Source organism: Triticum aestivum, chromosome 6D (genome assembly GCF_018294505.1).
Source record: "Triticum aestivum cultivar Chinese Spring chromosome 6D, IWGSC CS RefSeq v2.1, whole genome shotgun sequence".
Classification (NCBI taxonomy): Eukaryota; Viridiplantae; Streptophyta; class Magnoliopsida; order Poales; family Poaceae; genus Triticum; species Triticum aestivum.
This window is the reverse complement of record NC_057811.1, coordinates 410,014,863-410,022,557: the sequence shown is the minus strand read 5'-3', so window position 1 is coordinate 410,022,557 and position 7,695 is coordinate 410,014,863.

The window sequence follows — 7,695 nt, the reverse complement described above, 5'->3', positions numbered from 1 at the left end:
TCAATTATTTTGGAGAAGTCATATTTTCTCCTCTCATTTATTTTAATATGAAATATTTTTCGGAGAGAAAAATAATTAAACCAAAAATCCTCGTTTTATTATTTGATAAAAATCAAATATGAAAACCGGGAAAAATCGCCAACTCTCTCCGAGGGTCCTTGAGTTGTTTAGGATTTTCGAGGATTTGCCAAAATGCAATAAAATATGCTATGCAATGATGATCTAATGTATAACATTCCAAATTGAAAATTTGGGATGTTACAAACCTACCCCCTTAAGATGAATCTCGCCCTCGAGATTCGGGTTGGCTAGAAAATAGGTGAGAGTGGTTCTTCCGTAGATCTTCCTCTCGCTCCCAGGTGGCTTCATCTTCAGTGTGGTGACTCCACTGAACTTTGCAGAACTTGATAACCTTGCTGCGGGTGACTCGGCTGGCATACTCAAGAATCTTAACTGGTTTCTCCTCATAGGTCAAATCACTTTCCAACTGAATCGCTTCCAGGGGCACTGTATCTCTCAGTGGTATCTCAGCCATCTCTGCGTGGCACTTCTTTAACTGGGAAACGTGAAATACATCATGAACTCCTGACAATCCTTCAGGCAATTCCAGCTTGTAAGCAACTTCTCCCATACGCTCCAAAACTCTGCATGGTCCGATAAAACGGGGCGCTAACTTTCCTTTAACTCCAGAGCGCTTCACTCCTCGAAGTGGTGATACTCGTACGTAAACTCTGTCTCCGACTTCGTGAACTGTATCCTTACGTTTAGAATCCGCATAACTCTTCTGCCTGGACTGGGCTACCTTGAGCCTATCGCGAATCAACCTCACTTTCTGTTCTGATTCCTTAATCAAATCTGGTCCAAACAACTGGCGGTCTCCAACTTTGTCCCATAACAATGGTGTCCTACACCTCCTTCCGTACAAGGCTTCGAAAGGGGCCATCTTTAAACTGGTTTGATAGCTGTTGTTGTAAGAAAACTCTGCATATGGCAAATTGTCGTCCCAACTAGATCCATAATCTAGCGCACAAGCTCTCAACATGTCCTCCAAAATCTGATTGACTCTCTCGGTCTGTCCATCTGTCTGTGGGTGAAAGGCTGTATTGAATTCTAGCCTGGTTCCCAAAGTTTCATGTAACTGATTCCAGAACTTCGAGGTAAACTGGGTTCCTCTATCTGATACAATGGTCCTCGGAACTCCATGCAAACATACGATCCTGGTCATGTATATCTTTGCCAACTTAGCACTGGTCTAAGTGGTCTTCACTGGGATGAAATGAGCTACTTTCGTCAAACGATCGACTACAACCCATATTGAGTCATAGCCTGAACGAGTCCTGGGCAATCCCGTGATAAAATCCATGCCTAGTTTATCCCACTTCCATTCGGGTATTGGCAATGGCTGTAGCAATTCTGCTGGCTTCTGATGCTCTGCCTTCACTCTCTGACATACATCACAAATTGCTGCATACTCTGCAATATCCTTTTTCATTCCGGTCCACCAGAAAGTATCCTTCAAATCCAAATACATCTTGGTATTTCCTGGGTGAATCGAATACGGTGAATCATGGGCCTCTTGCAAGATCAACTTCCTGATCTCCGGATCATTGGGCACATAAACGCGGTCCTCAAACCATAAGGTATCGTGCTCATCCTCACGAAATCCCTTGGCTTTACCTTTGCTCATCCTTTCCTTTATCTCGTCAATCTCATTGTCTGTCTTCTAAGCTTCTCTGATCTTTTCCATCAAGGTAGACTGAATCTCCAACGTTGCTAAATTGCCTCTTGGAACTATCTCCAAACATAGCTCGCGAAGATCCTCGGCTAATAATTTCGGTAATTTTCCGGTCATGAGGGTGTTAACATGGCTCTTGCGGCTCAACGCATCCGCTACTACGTTAGCCTTCCCTAGGTGATAATGCAATCTCATATCATAATCTTTAATGAGCTCCAACCATCTCCTTTGCCTAAGATTTAACTCCTTCTGCGTGAAAATGTACTTCAAACTCTTGTGATCCGTGTACACCTCACAATGGTTTCCGGTGAGAAAATGTCTCCATGTCTTCAACGCATGCACTACGGCTGCTAACTCCAAATCATGCGTGGCATAATTCTTCTCATGGGGTTTAAGTTGTCGTGAAGCATATGAAACAACTCTTCCCTCCTGCATTAGCACTGCTCCAGGTCCTCGACGTGAAGCGTCGCAATATACTTCATAATCCTTGCATTGATCTGGCAGAATCAACACTGGTGATGTAACCAAACGTTTCTTCAATTCTTGGAAACTAGCTTCACATTCCTCAGTCCAATAAAATTTGATGTCCTTCTTTAACAGCTCTGTCATGGGCTTAGCGATTCTCAAGAAATTCTCAATGAACCTCCAGTAGTATCCTGCAAGTCCAAGAAAACTCCGGATTTCTCCAACTGACGTGGGTGATTCCCAGTTTGTTACTGTGTCAACTTTGGCGGGGTCTACGGCTATTCCTTCTCCGGATATAACATGTCCGAGGAATCCAACTTCCTTCAGCCAAAACTCACATTTGCTGAACTTGGCGTATAACTGGTGTTCTCTGAGCTTCTCAAGTACCAAACGCAAATGCTCCTTATGCTCCTCTTCGTTCTTTGAGTAGACCAAAATGTCATCAATGAACACCACGACGAACTTATCCAAAAACTCCATAAACACTTTGTTCATCAGGTTCATGAAATAGGCAGGTGCGTTAGTCAGACCAAATGACATAACGGTATACTCATACAGCCCATACCTGGTGGTAAAAGCCGTCTTAGGTATATCCTGCTCTCGAATCTTCAACTGATGGTATCCTGATCATAGATCGATCTTGGAAAATACCTTAGCTCCTTGTAATCGGTCAAACAGATAATTGATCATTGGCAGTGGGTACTTGTTCTTGATGGTCACTTCATTCAATCCACGATAATCAACAACCATCCTTAGCGATCCATCTTTCTTCTCCACTACAAGTACTGGTGATCCCCAAGGTGACGAACTTGGGCGAATATAGCCTTTATCCAGTAACTCCTTAATCTGCTTCTTTATCTCCTCCAAATCTTTTGCGGGCATCCTGTACGGTCTCTTAGATATTGGCCCTGTGCCTGGCAAAAGTTCAATCAAAACTCAATGTCTCTATCTGGTGGCATGCCTGGCAACTCTTCTGGAAATACATCCGGGTAATCTTTCACCACTGGTACTTCCTCCTGTACAACTCCTGATAAGGAATTTACCCGAGTCCTCTTCGGCATATGTCGGGATACATACTTAATCCTTCTTCCTTCTGGGGTGGTAAGCAAAATCGTCTTACTGGCGTAGTCGATGTTTCCTCCATACATCGATAGCCAATCCATTCCCAAAATCACATCCAAACCTTGCGACTCCAAAACTATTAGGTCTGAGGGGAAAACATGCCTACTTATGGCCAATGGCATCTGAAGACATCCTTGGCTTGCCATATACTCTGCTCCTGGTGAGGTTACTAACATAGGTGTTCTAAGAACTTTGGTGGGCAATTTATACTTATCCACAAATCCCCTTGATATGTATGAATGCGATGCACTAGTATCAAAAAGAACGATTGCAGTAAATGACTTAACCAAAAACTTACCTATTACTGCATCAGACTGTGCTTCAACCTCCTCCACGTAAACGTGGTTCACTTGTCCTTTATTGAACGGGTTAGGCTTCTTCCCAGAGTTTCCATTGCCATTTCCATTCTGGGCTTCCGGGCATTCAGTTGCATAATGTCCCGTCTTCTAGCACTTGAAACAAGTAATGTGACTTAGATCCCTCTTGGCTGGGGTAGATGGGTTATTACGGTTCTGCCCGTTACTTCCTCCATTCCCATTACCATTCTTGGGTCCATTATGGTTGTGCGAACTACCTCTTCCATAGGTATGCTAAAACTGTCCTCCCGATTTCGGGGTAAAACGTGGCTTCTGAGCTCCAGAATTGTACTTCCCTTGTCCATACTCCCTCTTACGGTTTTCAATCTGCTGTTGCTTCCCTTCAATCATGAGAGCTCTATCTACCAACTCCTGGTAGTTGGTGAAGGTTGCTACCATCAACTGCATGCTCAGCTCATCATTCAGTCCTTCGAGAAACTTCTCCTGCTTGGCTGCATCTGTAGCAACGTCATCGGGAGCATAACGTGCTAACTTACTAAAGTCCTCCACATACTGGCCTACGGTGCGTCCTCCTTGGCGTAGGTTGCGAAACTCACGCTTCTTCATAGCCATAGCTCCTGCTGAAACATGGGCAGTACGGAAAGCTTGCTGAAACTGATCCCATGTGACAGTGTCAATAGGGTGGGTGGCTGTGTAATTCTCCCACCATGATGCTGCGGGTCCATCAAGCTGATGTGCGGCAAAACGCACTTTCTCCGCATCCGTGCATCCTGCAGTGGTCAACTCCCTTCCAACTTTGCGGAGCCAATCATCTGCAACAATTGGCTCTGTGCTGCTGGAAAACACCGGCGGATTTAGCCTCAAGAAACGGGCTAAGTGATCAACAGGTGGTGGTGGTGGGTTGTTGTTGTTGTTGCCTTGGTTCTGTACTAACACTTGCATCAGGGCATTCTGCTGCTGAATCAACTGAGTGATCTCCGGTGGGAAAACAAATCCGGTGTCGCGTCTCGGAGGCATCTGATAGGTTTAGAAAAGATGAGAATTTAGAATAGAATGAGGTCTAGAGGGAAAACACCACCCATATGCTCATGAGACAAAACACAATCAATATCACTCAATCAAATCAAACAAGGCATACAATCGATCTATCTATCGTTACAAAAGTGCTCGGACTATACTATATACATGGGGGAATACTACTACTGATTTTGGTAGTCTACTAGAAATTTTGATCGGTCGAAGACTCCATGATATCTGCTCCAGCTTCATCAATAAAATCATCTTCACTGGGGTCCGAGTCGGTGTCATCGATGATGACGTAGTTATCCGGGCAAGTAGAATCGTCGTCTTCTCCTCCTGGTGATGAGTCTCCCAGGAATACTTCGATCTTCTGTATCAGGTCGCCGTTCTTCTCCAACAACGTGGCGATCTCCTCCTCATATCCATCGCGCGTAGACTTGAGTTCTTCCTCCAACTCCATGATCTTGGTCAATGCCTTCTTCATATATATCATGTCTGAGCACATCCGGTTCTCCTGGCGACGAATGTGTTGGTTTTGCTCCTGGATGAAAGCTGCAATTGATCCATCCTTCTTGGTGCTGATCATCTCCCATTGTTCATCTCGGCGTCCACAGATCTGATAAATAGTATCCTTAAGCTCCTTGCGGTAGACTTCTCCAATGCGTCAGATGTGGGCTGCCATGCTCTTCCCTAAACTCCAGGTTGGTGCATCAAAGGAAAATTCTATAGGCTCAGTGACTGGCGTAAACGTCCTTCCAGGAATTTGAACTTGAATCTTCCAGCGCTCCTCTTCTAGTAGTGTGGCGTTGTGGGTCCCGGTGAAGCTTGGTATTCCTATGTTTAGGTACTTAGTGACTTCCTTCAAGTGTCGTCCAAAAGGTGTATCTTCATCTGGTTGCATGAACTTGTTCCTTGCATCCGCCATTCCTAAAAGAGTAGAAAGTGGAGAGGAGTCAGAAATGAGAAGAGAGTAGTGTTCTAGGGTTTAAGGTTAGTGGTCGTGTCCTACAGTCAGCGTGTTCTCTGATACCACCTTTGTAGCGACCAGACCTCAAACAGTCTGTGTTGCTGTGCATCAGTGTCATCCCTGGATCAGTAATGCTGACACACACAGTATAAATGGAGGATTTATAACAGAGTAGCAATCACACACTTATTACATCGAGTATCTCCAAAGAGAAATAAGTATGATAAATATGGCTTAAGGCCATCTAATACGATAACAGCGGAAGGCTTGGAAGATAAGTGAGTCCATCAACTCCAACGACATCACTGAGTATAAGACCACGACCTAAGGCACCTTACTCGTCGTCTGAAAAGTCTGCAACATAAAACGTTGCAGCCCGAAAATGTGCCAACACATGAAATATGCTGGCAATGTAACACATAGAGAATAGTGAACATGATAATGCTATACTACATGCATATATGGCTGGTAGAAGGCTCTATGGTTACAGTTTTGCGAAAAGCCAATTTTTCCCTACTGCAAAGGAATAAATTTTGTTTAACTATCATGGTGGTTGTTAAACATTGAGATGGTTGACAGCATCTCAATCCCAATTAAGTATCACCATTAACCCAACAAAATTAATTGAAGTAACATGGTGATGAGATTCACAGGATAATCCAAGTACTAGATACTCAAGATGTCCATAACCGGGGACACGGCTAACCATGATTAGTTTGTACACTCTGCAGAGGTTTGTGCACTTTTCCCCACAAGACTCGATCGCCTCCGCTTGATTCTCGCACTACATGATGTTTGAGAAATGGATGACCGAGACACGGTCTTTCAGAAACAATAACTCTTTACTCCGGGTGGACAGTTACACCTACTTTCCCCTACATCTGCTAGCCCACCTCTTCAAGAGATCATGTAACCTACTCAACTATGCTAGAGCCCATAATAGCTTGTGGCTGCACACGGAAGTTTCTAGCATGAATAATCTTATGATCCCTTTGAGCCTGGGTGGCGGTCCTTAGAAAAACAGGCAACACTGGGTTCTCCAGGTGCCTCAATCCACCTAGATGTGAGTTTTAGTTGCCACCTTAAGTAAACCATTAATTAACAATCTCACATCTGTCGTGAATATCTCTCAAACCCAATCCATGTCTACTAGCATAGCATAGCGATATAAACAAACGTAGAAGTAACTCCCAAGGGTTTGATAATAAACAGGGCAATAGGTACTACCTCAACTACATCCCAATACCCACAATTTAATTAGATCCTAACCATGCAATGTTTGAGGGTTGGTCTAATGCAATAAAACTGGGTAGTAAAAGAGGTATGATCAACGTGTTACTTGCCTTGCTGATGATCCATGAAACTTAGCGATTCGAAGTAGCAAGCGGCGCACTCCGGGTACTCTATCGCAAACAAACAAGCATACAATAAGCACTCATCAAATGCACAGGTAAAACTCAAATAACGATCTAACCAGAAAGTTCAACTTAAGAACTCCGGTTTGCAAAAAGAATCAAATCAAATGAAGCAACGAAAGTCAAATGACGAAAAAAAACAAGCTTCGTTTACCAATCTAAATCTAGGTCAGATTTTACAGTTGCAAAAACTTGTTTGAGTGGGTTAAACAAAAAGAGAATTTCGAGACGAAACTCTAGGCGCTTGAATCGCCTGATTTCGATAAACGAGCGAAAAGATAAACGAAAACGAAAATCTGATCGGAAATCGAGATCTGGAATAATCGCGGAAAATCCGACAAAAAAGAAAACTGACGAACACTTAAACGAACGGACGTTCGTTAACAGCGTCTAACCGACGAACACGTTCGTTAAAACAAACGGGTCGGTGAACGTTCACTACTTAAATAAACCAAAGAAAAATAAACCGATCTATATAAAAAACTAGGGTTTCGGAAAAAAATAAACCGGGGTGGTTTAAAAAAACCCGGATAGCGAACGGCGGCGGCTCCGGCTAACCTCCGGCGAGGCTCGGGACGGGGCTCCGGCGGGTCGGGCGAGGGCGGCGAGGGATGGCGAGGCTGCGGGCGGCGGCGTGCTCGACCTGGACTCAGC